The following is a 15,274-nucleotide window of genomic DNA, read 5'->3' on the forward strand; positions in this document are numbered from 1 at the left end:
TCATTACCGATTTAACTTTTCCTCAAACAAGTCCGAAATGCATTCTGAGTTTCATGTACGGGTGGGAATGTAAAAGTATGTATCAGTTGTTTCAGTTCCTCATTTCACACATTTGCCTTGTTTCATTGTGAAAAATGTATCGGATTCTGCGTTTCGCTTTTGCTGCACTAATTTTTCACAGTACAATTGAGTTTTTGAATAGCTTATGCCGAAACAGTTTAGCGCAAGCGGAAGTAAGTATCGTACAAAACAAACGACACAAATGATCTTTCATTGGACTTTTCGAAGCACCATAAAACAATTTCAGAAATCTCATTGTTGTCACAGTGTTTTGAAATGAGAGTACACGTACGGTTTCACTTTCAGGCCAATACGGTCCCCCCCCCCCCCCCCCCCACCTGAAAATCAAACAGGCTGAATTCTAGACTCATCTGTACCAAAGCTCAGTGAGGATTGTACAACAGATGCATCTACCAGCACATTCAGGTTTTAACTGACTCAGAAAGAATCGTGCACTCAACTTTTTAAGAGGCTTCCTGATGCCGACGCTCATCAGATCTGCAGTAAAAAAAAAAAAAAAAAAGAGGCAGGTTTGCAGTCAGTTTTATGAAAGAGCCTGCTGAGTAATAATCTCTCACCGTTATGCCCAAACACGGAAGAAGCAAGGCCATCCGGGTCGAGTCAATCCTGGCCTATATGGTAAAAATAAAAATGCAAGAAATGTAAAGGCTTGTAAATTCCCCACTGTGAATAAATGTGGTACCGCTGGTAATGAGCAAAGGGTAAAGAGGCTCCTCAGCTTGGAGAACAGATGGCTGAGGGGGGATAGGATAAAGGTCCACGAATTCTGAGTTGCGTGGAATGGGTAAACACAATTTGATTATTTACTTTTTTAAATAGTACAAAGTCTAGGGGATATGCCCAGGGGCGTAGCCAGACACCCAGTTTTGGGTGGGCCTGGGCCAAGATGGGTGGGGCAGAAGCACTCCGCCTTGTCCCACAAATGATTTGGTCTCTCCCTCTCTCGCCTGCATGCCATATGGTCTCTCAAACATCCCCCCTCCCCCGCATACCTTTTAAATAGCAGATTTTCACCAGTAGCAAGCAGCAACTAATACACACTGCTCATGTTGGCCCCACAGCCTTCCCTCTGATGCAACTTCCTGTTTCCGCAAAGGCGGGAATACATCAGGGGGAAGGCTGTGGGCAGTGTCGCCAGATGGGCGGTTCCCCCCCCCCCAATTGGGCTCCTTTCCTTGACCCGCTGAGGTTTTTCCACGCCGCGTGTGGGTTGCAGGATTTTGAGCGGCTTCTTGTTGCCCCGCTGCCAGTTGTTTTGCCCGCTGCGGTTTTTTTTAGAGCGTGGGCTTCCCACACACTGAGGCCACTTTTAATGTGGCTGTAAAATGGCTGCAATTTCTTATTTTTATATTAATGGCCACACACTAATTTCCCAATTAGCACACAGCCATTAGCGCGGGAGCCCTTAACTCCACCTATTTACTGGACATTAAGGGCTCCCGCGCTAATTGGGCAGCACTTAGCAATGTACCCCTGCTACTTGATTAGCGCACGGAATACCTACTCTCCGCCTCCAAACACGCCCCATGCTAAAAAAAAATGTAAACATTATTACTTTACAAAAATTCCTAAAATATTTCTCCTCCCGCTGCAATAAAAAACCTCCAAACTTGATCCCTGCTGTCCAGACTCACAAGTAGTGATTCTTGGTAATCACAGATTTTTAAAAAAACCTCTAGCTTGTATGCATTTCCTTAATTCAATCTTGATCGTGCTTATCTTAAAACCAGAGTCCAAAGACTATGATCCAATTATCAACTGTTCTTGTCTTCAAAGCTGTTATTCTTATACTAGTAAAAAAGGCCCGTTTCTGTAAGAAATGAAATGGGCGCTAGCAAGGTTTTCCTTTGAGTGTGTATATTTGAGAGAGTGTGTGTGAGACTGACTGTGTGAGAGAGAGAGAGAGTGAATGTGTGACTGTGTGTGTGTTACAGAGAGAGTGAGACTGGGTGCGAGTGTGTCTGTGAGAGAGTGTGTGTGTGAGAATGAGAGTGTGTGCCATGGGTCCCCCCTCCCTCCGAGTTCCAGGGTCGTCCCCCTCCCTCCCTCCGAGTTCCACCCCCCTCCCTCCGAGTTCCAGGGTCGTCCCCCTCCCTCCCTCCGAGTTCCAGGGTCGTGCCCCTCCCTCCGAGTTCCAGGGTGGCCCCACCCTACCTCCGAGTTCCAGGGAGGCTGCCTCCCTCCCTCCCTCCCTCCCTCCGAGTTCCAGGGTCGTTCCTCCCTCCCTCCGAGTTCCGGGGTCGTCCGTCCCATCCCTTCCTCCCTTTGAGTTCCAGGGTCGTCCACTACCTCCCTGTCTCTCTCCAAGTTCCAGGGTCCTTCCTCCCTCCCTCCCTCCAAGTTCCAGGGTCGCCCCCCCTCCCAGGGTCATTCGCTCCTCCCTCCCGAGTTCCAGGGTCATCCCCTCCCTCCTGAGTTTCAGGTTCCCCCCTCCCTCTCTCTCTCCTAGTTTCGGGGTCTCCCTCCCTCCCAGTTTCAGGGTCCCTCCTCCCTCCCAGAGAGCCCCCTCCCTCCCAGTTTCAGGGTCCCCCTACCTCCCAGTTTGAGAGCCCCCCTCTCTCCCTCCCTCCCTCCCTCCCTCCCTCCCAGTTTCAGGGTCCTCGTCCCTCCCTCCCTCCCAGTTCTAGGGTCGACGTCCCTCCCTTCCTCCCTTCCTCCCAGTTCCAGCCGCATTCCTTCAAAATTTGTAAAATCATGTTTCGGTGGCCGAAAGCAGCGTTAAAAGGCATGCAGCCTTGGTCCTTCTCTCAATGTTAGCTCTGGTCCCGCCCTCATTGCGGAAACAGGAAATGAGGGCGGGACCATAGCTAACAGAGAGAGAAGGGCGGGGCCTGGACGCCTGGGGCGGCAACCTGGTGGGGCGTGGCGTTGCGGTGAGGGCATCAGGGGCGGGGCCTTGTGCTGCTGTCGTTCGACCTTGGAGGGAGGGGCGTTGTGGCGAGGGCGTCAGGGGCGGGGCCTCGTGCTGCTATCTCGTTCGACCTGGGGGGCGTGGTGTTGCGGCGAGTGCGACAGGGGTGGGGCCTTGTGTTGGTGATGTACCTGGAACTACGTGACGCTTTGGTTTAGTAGCTGCCTGGAGCCATAGAGCAGGAATGCCTCAGCCACGGAGTCAGCTTCAGAACGTTGGAGGTGCGTTTTATTATATAGGATTTATACATTGTAAAGATACACCTTTTCCTGGGACGACTCTGCATAAATCTTATTGTTCTGTCCGTCACATTTAGATCCAAAAAACTTTGTAATTTTTCTCACAGTTGCGTTCTTACACTATAAACACTCCAATCAAATCAGCTACCGTTTGTCTGGCCAGCCCGGTTAAGTTGACTGTTGGGCTCATTTTCGAAAGAGAAGGACGTCCATCTTTCGACATAATTCGGAAGATGGACTCCTTCTCCCAGGGATGTCCAAATAGGTGTAATGGAAACCCAATTTAGAACGTCTCCAACTGCACTCCTTCGCAAGGACAGCCAAAGTTCAAGGGGGCATGTCAGAGGCGTAGCGAAGGCGGGACTTGGGTGTGCCTAACACTTGGACGTCCTTGACCCAAAATCGAAAAAAACAAGAACATCCCTGATGAACACACGTTTTCACCCGGACGTGTTTTTATTACAACTAAGGCACAAAAAGTGCTTGAAATGACCAGATGACCACTGGAGAGAATCGGGGATGACCTCCCGTTACTCCCCCAGTGGTCACTAACCCCCCTACCATCTTCAAAAAACATCTTTCAAAATATGTTGTGCCAGCCTCTATGCCAGCCTCAGATGTCATACTCAGGTCCATGACAGCGCATGAAGGTCCCAGGAGCAGTTTTAACAGGTACTGCAGTGCACTTCAGACAAGCGGACCCAGGCCCATACTCCCCCTACCTGTTACATTTGTGAAGAAAACAGCGAGCCCTCCAAAACCCACCACAAACCCACTGTACCCACATATAGGTGCCCCCCTTTACCCATAAGGGCTATGGTAGTGGTGTACAGTTGGGGGTAGGGGGGTTTGGGGGGGCTCAGCACACAAGGTAAAGGAGCTATGTTCCTGGGTGCAATTTATGAAGTCCACTGCAGTGCCCCCTAGGGTGCCTGGTTGGTGTCCTGGCATGTCAGGGGGACCAGTGCACTACAAATGCTGACTTCTTCCATGACCAAATGGCTTGCTTTAGGACTAGGTTTGGGAAGCACTGGCGTAGGGCATAAGCAAAGATGAAACATATAGAAGCCCTTTTACAGAGCGGTGGTAAGCCCAACGCCGGCTTACAACTCGCTTTTTCGGGATGGCTGACAGTGGTATTCCTGCCCTGAGCGTTCACCATTTCTGGGGGAATAAGAAACCCCCCAGAAATGGCTTGCGCAGCGGTAACCCACAGCTTGGTAAAAGGGTCCCATAGATAGGTAAGAGCAGTGCTTTTTTTGTGCCGGTATGCACATCTTCTCCCCCCCACCCCCCGGAGAGTCCTACACCTTTCCTCTCACTCCCCTACTTACTACTACGTTGGACCTGGCAGTGCGAACGGTGCAGGCAGCGATTGAGAGAGGCTGGCAGCGTCGGAGCTTCCCTCTGCGAGTCCCGCCTACATTGTTTCAACTTCCTGTTTCCGCATAGGCGGGACTCGCAGAGGGAAGCTCCGATGCTGCCAGCCCCTCTCAATCGCTGCCTGCACCGTTCGCGCTGCTGAGTCCGACGCTGGCAGCCTTTCTATCGCTTCGCTGGCAGGCAGTGGAGAAGGAGGATGGGCTGGGGGAAGAAGAATCGCTGGACATGGGAGAGGGGAGGGCAGGGGAGAGAGGAGAATCACTGGACATCATGGGAGGAGAGGCCAGGGAAGAGAGAATTGCTGGACATCAATGGGAGGGGAGGACAAGGGAGAGAGAAGAATCACTGGACATGGGAGGGGAGGGCAGGGGAGAGAGGAGAATCGCTGGACATGGATGGGAGGGGAGGGCAGGGAAGAGAGAATTGCTGGACATGGATGGGAGGGGAGGGGAGAGAGGAGAATCGCTGGACATGACAGGGGAGGACAGGGGGTAGAGAAGAATCGCTGGACATGGATGGGAGGGGAGAGCAGGGAAGAGAGAATTGCTGGACATGGATGGCAGGGGAGAGCAGGGGAGAGAGAAGAATCACTGGACATGGGAGGGGAGGGCAGGGGAGAGAGGAGAATCGCTGAACATGGATGGGAGGGGACGGCAGGGAAGAGAGAATTGCTGGACATGGATGGGAGGGGAGGGGAGAAAGGAGAATCGCTGGACATGACGGGAGAACAGGAGGCAGAGAAGAATCGCTGGACATGGATGGCAGGGAAGGACAGGGGCAGAGAAGAATCACTGGATATGGATGGGAGGGGAGGGCATGGGAAGGAGGAGACATATTGGACATGGATGGGAGGGGAGGTCAGGGAAGATAGATTCGCTGGACATGGATGGAAGGGGACGGCAGGGGAGAGAGGAGAATTGTTGGACATGGATGGGAGGGGAGGTCAGGGAAGAGAGAATTGCTTGACATGAATGGCAGGGGAGGACAGGGGACAGAGGAGAATCGCTGGACATGGGAGGGGAGGGCAGGGGAAAGAGGAGACATGCTGGACATGAATGGATGGGAGGGAAGAGAGGAAGGAGATGCACATGGTTGGGAGGGCAGGGAAGAGAGGAGAAATGCTGGAAATGGATGGAGAGAAGAGCAGGAGATAGAGGAGAATTGCTGGACATGGATGGATGGAAGGGTTGGCGGGGAGAGAGGAGAAATGCTAGACTTAGATGGAGGAGAGGGGAGAGAGAATTATTGCTTTATATGAATACAGAGGAGGGAAGAGAGGAGAAATGCTGGACATGGATGGAGGGAAGGAAAGAAAAAAAGAAGAAGATGCACATGGATGGAGATGAGGGAAAGGGAAGAGGAGAAAAACTGCACATGGATGGAGAAAATAGGCAAAAGCTGGATCCACGTTATACCTCCTCCAGTCAATTGCATAGAGGAGGACCCAGCTTTTACTTATGGATGTAGGGCAAGAAATGAAGAAGAAAGGAGGAAAGTAAAGAAATAAATGGAAAGGAAGCCCTGGAAACGGAGTTAAGGGAACAGATAGAGAGCAGCAGAATCAGAGACTGGGACCAATATGGATAGAAAAACAAAGTCACCAAAGGTAGAAAAAATAATTTTATTTTCATTTTAGTGTGTGGAATATGTCCAATTTGAGAATTTACATCTGCTGTCTTATTTTGCACTGGGTATACTGGAGCTGTAACATCTTACAGAAATTATTTATAATGAAAAAAAATCATGTTATTTTTTTTCTCCTATACTAGTATAATATTTTCAATGATGTCTGTTTATATGCGCCATGGCTGGTATAAGGGGTGTGGCTAATGTGGGTGTGGCTATAATAGCGGTGGAGCCATATGTGGTGACTCCGCCCATAATGAGTACCGGCACCTTTTTTTTCTACAAAAAAAGCACTGGTTAAGAGAGTAAGAGGAGTTAGAAAATAAGGGGATTCATTTAAAGAAAGTTGCACATGAGGTCATAGAAGTGATTAAATATCTCTGTAGGGTAGTATTGTACAGCTATCACCATCAAACATATAAATTGCGAGTGACCGTACTCACCCGCAAATGCGCAGTAGAGACTTTCCCTCTCTGTCCTGCCCCCGCGTCAATACGTGATGACGGGGGCGGGACAGAGAGGGAAACTGCGCGAAGGGGAGGGAGGGAACCGCCAAGGTCGCTACTGCTCCCCCCCAACCGGAGTCACGGCCGCCGCCCCCCCTCCACCTGGCTCAGGCCCTCTCTTCGCAATTCAACTTACAGCGCCGAAAACGCAGCAGGCAGATCAGCTGAGCTGCCGTCGGCCTTCCTTCCCTGCCTCTGTCCCGCCCTCGCCGACGTTACGTCACATGAGGGCGGGACAGAGGCAGAGAAGGAAGGCCTACGGCAGCTCAGCTGATCTGCCTGCTGCGGTTTCGGCGCTGTAAGTTGAATCGCAAAGAGAGGGCCCGGGCCGGTGACTCCGGGGGGGTAGCGGCGACCTCGGGGGGAGGGGCGTCAGCGACCTGGTGAGGAGGGTAGCTGGAAATCTCGCCCGTTTTAATGGGCATAACGGCTAGTTTAGAATATAAAATGCACCATTGTTTTACCCTTATAAAACATACTGAGACTAGGGGACACTCTATGAGACATATAGGTACCTATTTAAAACAAATCAGAGAGAGTAATTTTTTTTCACTCAAAGCACAATTAAACTGTTATTATAGCTGAGTTTAAGAAGGGCTTAGACAGGTTCCTGGAGGAACAGCACATAAACGATTATTTACCATGTAAACTTGGAAAGCCACTGCGTATTTCTGGATGTGAGTAAGAAGGTATTGATCTGCTCTTGGAATCTTGGTGGGTACTTGTGACATGGATTAGCCTATGCGTTTTTTCAACTGGCACCGTTGTTTATTAGCCAAGGTCTTTTTAAAGACCATTCTGCATCTCATTACTACTACTACTACTACTACTACTATTTAGCATTTCTATAGCGCTACAAGGCGTACGCAGCGCTGCACAAACATAGAAGAAAGACAGTCCCTGCTCAAAGAGCTTACAATCTAATAGACAAAAAAAAAAAACACTTGATGTTGTTCTGCATCTCCATTCGTACAGACTCCTGATGCAGGCCTAGTGGCTGAAACCCAACGATGGGTCGAATCTTGTACTAATAAACATTGTTTATCCAAGATCGAGTCTCTCCAGTCTCTGGTATCCGTGGTCAGTCTCCCACCTCTTCCTTGTTCCTTTTGTGCTCTCTCGTGGGACCTTTGAGTTCTCCGTGCTTGCAGCTTCTCATGGATTAGCCACGGTCAGGGACAGCAGGCTGAGCTCGATAAACTTTTGGTCTGACCCTGTGTGGCACATCTTATGCACTTCCGTGATTTGTTATCATCCTGCTATTGAAAAAAAAAATCCTGTTTTCATTTGTGACCTGGAGGTGCCAAAGTGAAATTTATTTGAACTGTTTTCTGGCGTGGTTTTGCTGTTATGGTTCACCCACCTCAGGCTCTCATTTCACGCCTCGCAGGCTAAACAAGTTGGATAAATTGAGCTCTTCAAAGATGAAAGATTCTACAAACCTATACCAAATTCCTGAGCCATCCAGTGTCCTGAAAAGTTTAGAAGAAAAAAAATAATAATAAAAAAATCCTATATAATAAAACTCACCCTCAACGTTCTGAGGACACTGACGTCAGTGTCACTTCCTGCGGGCACTTCCTTCGGGTTCGTGGTAGTGAAGCCACCGAAATCACTGTGTCTGGGCCCTGCCCTCGCGTCAAACGTGATGACGTTGAGGGCGGAGCAATGGCATCAAAGATCGAGGGCGGAGCAATGGCGTCAGTGGATGAAGGTGGCGTGCGTTGACGAGGTGCGGAGCAATAGCGGTGAGTGGCTTCACAACGCCGAAGGGGTGGGTAGGGAGGGGGGGATCGGGAGGAAAACCTTGCTAGCGCCCGTTTCATTTGCTCCAGAAACGGGCATGTTTTACTAGTAATAAATAAAAGCATCACACCATCTCCAGTTGTTGAATGCTAATATAACAGCGAGTCACTGTGACTAGGGATCATTATTTCAGTCTCCAGAATGTGCCCGTCTTACTTTGTCCCAACTCTTATTAACACCTCTGCCTTTAAGATTGATTAAAGAAAATCATACCCATTAATGCTCACTCTGTAATTGGATTTACAGAAATGAATCAACCGAATTTAAATGTGTGATATCTTGTATCTCAACTGAATTGAACTGATCTGCACCTGTGACCTTCCCAGTAGCCTGCAATTATTGTTGGGTTTGTTTTTTGTTTTTTCAAATCCTGGAGTCGCTCACTGTACTGTAAAGAGGAAGATAAAACAGGAACAAAATTACATGCAGCTGCGTTTGCATAATACATGGACGGAGCTGGGGAAAATCTTTTTTTGAACTGGTCATTTTTGAAAACCTTGTAGAAACATTGTGTTCTGCCTTCTTAGAGGCAGGATAGATATTTTATTCAAGGGGAATGGAATATGCCAGGACGAGCAGCAGATTAATCGGACTGGAAAATTGCTATATCGTTTTCCGAAAGTGAAAGATAAATTTGGACTACTCGGGCGGACTGACGATTCGGGCAACCTGGCAGTGCCCGAGGGCCCAGAGGCTCTAAGGGGCCCACAGGCTCTGCCTGGATGCCAGCCCTCTCTGGTTCTACCTTTAAAGGCACACCTGCGGGTGATCTAGTGACCTCTGCAGGGGGGAACATTGTTTTTTTCCTGCCCACTGTGCTGCTGCTATTCCCCCTGCCCACAACTGCCATATTTTTAAAATGGCGGACAAGGCTGTTGAGTAACATAGTAGATGACGGCAGAAAAAAACCTGCATGGTCCATCCAGTCTGCTCAACAAGATAACTCATATGTGCCACTTTTTGTGTATACCTTACCTTGAATTGTACCTGTCTTTTTCAGGGCACAGACCGTATAAGTCTGCCCAGCACTATCCCCGCCCCCCAACCACCAGCCCCGCCTCCCACCACTGGCTCTGGCACAGACCGTATAAGTCTGCCTAGCACTATCCCCGCCTCCCACTACCGGCTCTTGCCACCCAATCTCAGCTAAGCTCCTGAGGATCCATTCCTTCTGAACAGGATTCCTTTATGTTTATCCCACACATGTTTGAATTCCGTTACCATTTTCATCTCCACCACCTCCCGCGGGAGGGCATTCCAACCATCCACCACTCTCTCCGTGAAAAAATTACTTCCTGACATTTTTCTTGAGTCTGCCCCCCCCCCCCCCTTCAATCTCATTTCATGTCCTCTCGTTCTACCACCTTTGCATCTGCGGAAAAAGCTCGTTTGCGGATTAATACCTTTCAAATATTTGAGCGTCTGTATCACTTCTACAGCACTACTAGACATACGCAGCGCTTGAACATTAACAGACAGTCCCTGCTCGACAGACCCTACAAACTAATCAGGACAAATAAGGGATTAAGGACAAAGAGTAGCAAGATTCCGGAATCCCAAACACTACTACTACTTATCATTTCTATAGCACTACTAGACGTACACAGCGCTGAGACCCGTGATACTACTGCGGGAAGTCTCAGCCGTCGTTTTGAAAACACGGTGGCGTCAACAGGTGGAGAAATAGCAGCAGTGCAGCGGGCAAGAAAGAGCATGCTTCCCCCCCCACCCCACCCCACCCCCCAGAGACCACTAGACCACCAGAGCCCTTCAGGTAGGACCGGAGCAGCGGGAGCATCGGCTGCAGCAGTAGGGGGGAGGGGCAGCAGCACGGTGATAGGGGAGTATCAGGCAGCGGCCGGGTGGGGGGGACCCAGACCACCCTCAGTCCACCCCTGGGACTACTAAAGGCATGTTTTTGAGGTCCATTATTGGTACATTATAATTATACTTTCTCATTGATGCTAAATGCGAGGCATGATCCTTGCTTCCTGGCTCTATCAGTTCTCTTAGGATATACAGTTTCTTAAATTACCATTGATTTATCAAGGGGGGGGGGGAGGAGATAAAATGTGTCACTTCATGGTAGATGGAGCCCTCCAGGTTTGACTTCCTGAGACGCATATTACTAATGAGCTCCTTCCTCTGCTACGCTATTATAGAAAATAACAAATGGATGTTCTGTATGACAGAAAGGTCAATCAGTTGTCAGAAGTATTAGGCGGTAAGAAGGATCCTCATTCCATAAAATATGCAGGCACTGTTAAGCATGAATTGTGAAATTAACCACTAAATTGCTCATTCCATCATCTCCCGTACTGTAGAAGTGACCGGCCAATTGTACACCTTCCTTCTGGGAAAGAAAAGAATTGCCTTATGTTCAGGTTATGTCTGAGCATCTCTCTGTGACCCCTCACTGTTCACTCATCCACTGTCTATTGCATGGGGGTACTGGATTGAGAGGGGAAGCAAGCTGGAATCATGACACCTGAAGTCCATCATGGGTAAACATACCTGTAAGGGCTGGAAGAGCAGCTGAATAAGGCAGTTCAATGACAAGGAAAGAGAGCAGCAGCGGTGTTTGAAAGGGGAAGGGGATGGGATTTGATATTCTGCCTTGCCTGGTTACAATCGAAGCAGTTTGCAGATTATACATCGATGCATATTTTGTATCTGGAGCAATGGAGGATTTAAAGGCCCTTTTACCAAGCTGCGTAGGTGCCTGCGTGGCCTGGGCGGTAATTTCATTTTTTTTAAGCGCGCCCACTATGCGTGCTGGAAAATTTACGGCGCACAGCGCTAACTGGATGGGAATTGGCATTATAAGCGCACTGACAATTACCGCCAGGTTAATGCGTGAGGCCTTACCGCTAAGTCAATGGTTGGCGGTAAGGTCTCAGGCCCAAAATAGACACGCACCAGTTTTTATTTTTGCCATACTTCCATTTTCAGCCTCCCCGAAAAAGGCCTTTCTTGCAGGTGCACTGAAAAATGAACCTGCGCGTGTCCATTACACCTGTCTACACCAGCGCAGGCCGCTTTTTTGGCGCACCTTAGTAAAAGCACGCCTACGTGACTCGCCTAGAGTTACAAAGAGCTGCAGTGGAAATCAAACCCGATTCTCAGGCCCCTGCACTAACCACTAAGCTGCTCCTCCACTCCAATTGTGAGAAGAAGGAAGCTTCTATGGAGCTATGTGGATGGTAAAAAATGAATTTCTTGGCCACAGGGGCACTGGGCCTCATCACGGATGTACAGATGGGATGGGAGTAAGGGATACAGTGCTTGGCTGGTGACGAGGGGATGAGACAGAATGTTGTGCGATCCCTCTGTACCACTCCCGGAGGGCAGAGTTTTCAACGTGTTTTCTTTTGGAATCTACATTCCTGAGTACTAGTTCTAAACTGCTATGGTCAAAGACCGATAACACGCCTAGCGCAGTTTGGCTCTTATTTACGCAGTATCCTCATGTACAGCCACAAAACAACCTTTGAGGGTGGATAGTGTTCACAATGAGCTCCTTTTATTATCCACCAGGAAGAAGAGATAAAGAGTTTTCAGTTTTGGCACAGTAAAAGTCATCGCACGAAAAAAAATATAAGAAAACCAGTGGACTGCGTTAGGGGCTTATAGCCCATTCAGGGGTTCTTTTAGAAAGCTGCGCTAACAATTCTGGCACGCAAATTAGAAAAAGCCCATAGGAATTGAATGGGCTTCCTCTTATTTTCTCTGCACGAATCGCAAGCGCGGCTTTGTAAGAGACCCTTAGTTATGAGCGATCTGCATGAAACAAAATATTTATTTTTATTATTTTGACTTCTAAAAACCACTTGTCCTTGAAACATGCTCAAAACAGAATAATCCATTTGTGTATCTACAATGTAAACTTCTACAAAAGACATGAAGTGAAGATGTGATTCCATATGCCCTAATGAAAGGAGAGATTAATTTAACGTCCATTTAATTTCAGTATATTCCATCTTTATATCGCTAGGCTTCCCAAGGCAGATTACAACAAACAGTTAAGATATCCTCACTGAGGGCCCTTTTACTAAGCCGTGTAAGCGTCTACGCGTCCCCAATGTGCGCCAAAATGGAGTTACCGCCAGCTACTATGTGGCTCTTGCGGTAATTTCATTTTGCCGCACGTTCATTTTTGGCAAAATAGAAAAAAGGCATTTTTTTTACAGGTGTGCTGAAAAATGATTCTGCACGCGCCCAAAACACGTGTCTACTCTACCGCAGGCCATTTTTCAGCCTGCCTTTGTAAAGGAGCCCCTGAAATTTGGCCATGTATTACTATATTCTATAGAACAGTGTAGAAAAATGACCACAAAATACAGAGAGTTTATTCCTGCTGTTTCTACCAACTACAATAATCTTTTATGCTGCTTAAGGAGCTCTTTTATCACCCGGCGGTAGGGCTATCGCCGGGTTTGCGCACAGCAGATCGGCCCTACAACTGGGACTTTTTTGTTGGTAAAGTATGCAGCAAAATCATTGCAGTTCAGTTTTCAAACCACATTATCTTTGCTTTATATGAACCCTGTTCTGATTTATTTATTATTACATTTATACCCCACATTTTCCCACATGTTTGCAGGTTCAATGTGGCTTACAATAAGCCGAAAAGGCTATCGCCAATTCAGCAGAAAACAAATACAATAGATTATAGTAGGCAGCGAGGATAGAAAAAATAGGGTGTAGTGGGAAAGCGGGAAAGGTATGAGAGTCCACAGTGGTCCAATTATGTGCTGATTCGCAGTACTTTGGATTTATGTTGGATCCAGGGGGTAGGCCTTCCGGAATAAGTTGGTCTTAAGTAATTTCCTAAAGTCGAGATGGTTTTGAGTGGTCTTCATAACTTTTGGCAGCGCATTCCACAGTTGGGTGCTAATAAACGAAAAAGAGGAAGCCTAAGTGGATTTATATTTGAGGCCGGCACAGGTAGGGGTAATGGAAATTTAGGAACGAAGGCCTGTGCTTGATGTATTCCTGGGTGGAAGATTGATTAGGTTAGACATGTAGCCTGGGGCTTCTCCATAAAGGATTTTGTGGACTAGGGTGCAGATCTTGAAGTTGATTCGTTCCTTTATTGGGAGCCAGTGCAATCTCGCTCGAAGGGGCTCGGAACTTTCAAAAAATTGGGGTTTACCAAAGACTAGTCTTGCTGCTGTGTTTTGTGCAGTCTGTAGTTTCTTTATGAGTTATTGTTTGCATCCTGCATATATGCCATTGCAGTAGTCTAGCAGGCTTATTTTCGAAAGTGATCGCCGGGCATCTTCTGACATAAATCGGGAGATGGCCAGCGAAATCGGTATAATCGAAAGCTGCTTTTTTGACACCATCGCCGCTTTCCCGTCGCCGAGCTGGCGAAAATTCAAGGGGGCGTGTCGGCGGCGTAGTGAAGGTGGGACATGGGCGGGCATGGGCGTGGCTACCAGATGGCCGACTTTCACGGATAATGGAAAAAAAGCGGTGTTAATCGGTATTTCGCCGGGTTTACTTGGTCCTTTTATTTTCACGACCAAGCCTCAAAAAGGTGCCCCAACTGACCAGATGACCACCGGAGGGAAAAGGGGATGACCTCCCCGTACTCCCCCAGTGGTCACCAACCCCCTCCCATACTAAAAAAATAAAAATAAAAACCTTTTTTGCCAGCCTGTATGCCAGCCTCAAATGTCATACCCAGCTCCCTGACAGCAGTATGCAGGTCCCTGGAGCAATTTTTGTTGGTTGCAGTGGATTTCAGGCAGGCAGACCCAGGCCCTTACCCCCCCCCCCCTACCTGTTACACTTGTGGTGATAAGTGTTGAGCCCTCCAACCCCCCCCAAAACCCACTGTACCTACATGTAGGTGCCCCTCTTCACCCATAAGGACTATGGTAGTGGTGTAGAATTGTGGAGAGTGGGATTTGGGGAGGATTTGGGGGAGCTCAGGACCCAAAGTAAGGGAGCTATGCACCTGGGAGGTATTTGTGTATTTTCTTTTTAATTTTTAGAAGTGCTCCCTAGGGTGCCCGGTTGGTGTCCTGGCATGTCAGGGGGACCAGTGCACTACAAATGCTGGCTCCTCCCACGACCAAATGCCTTGGATTTCGCCGGGTTTGAGATCACCGGCATTTTTTTCAATTATTGCTGAAAAACAAAACCAGCCATCTCAAACCTAGCGAACACTGGCATTTGGCCGGGCCAAACCGTATTATCGAAAGAAAAGATGGCTGGCCAGCTGTTGCTATTTTGCCGGCGCCGTTCGATTATGCCCCTCTAGTTGACTTAATACCATTGATTGAACTAGATATCAAAATATTTCTCTAGGGAAGAAAAATTTTATTCGAGTTTCCACAATGAAAAAAAAATTTTCTTAGCAGTGGAATTAGCTTGGTTTACTAGTGTTAGGTTGCGGTCGATGATTACACCCAGTATCTTTAGGCTCTCAGATATAGGAAGAGAGAGGTTTGAGTGATTAAAGATGAAGGTTTGAACCTATTAAGCAGTTTGAAAAACCTAGTATGCTATGATTGAAACAATATACCACAAGGAAAAAAGTTTGGTCATTGCTACATTGCCACCCATTTGCTATGACCCATTCCAGGTAACCCGTTCCAGTCTCCAGACTGTGAATGTGCTGCTCTTTCATTCTCAGCTGTGAGAGCCTCTTCCAGTTATTAAATCTGGCATTCTCGTAAGATGATGTCCACTGCAGTCGAAGACAAGAACAA

At 48.2% G+C, this 15,274-nt stretch overlaps 1 protein-coding gene across 2 annotated transcripts in view; it reads left to right on the plus strand.

Moving 5' to 3' along the window:
• MCHR2 (melanin concentrating hormone receptor 2) overlaps nt 1-15,274 on the plus strand; it is a 243,944-nt gene that overhangs the window by 97,261 nt on the left and 131,409 nt on the right. The window lies entirely within an intron of this gene.

Source organism: Microcaecilia unicolor, chromosome 3, assembly GCF_901765095.1.
Source record: "Microcaecilia unicolor chromosome 3, aMicUni1.1, whole genome shotgun sequence".
In the NCBI taxonomy this organism is placed as follows: Eukaryota; Metazoa; Chordata; class Amphibia; order Gymnophiona; family Siphonopidae; genus Microcaecilia; species Microcaecilia unicolor.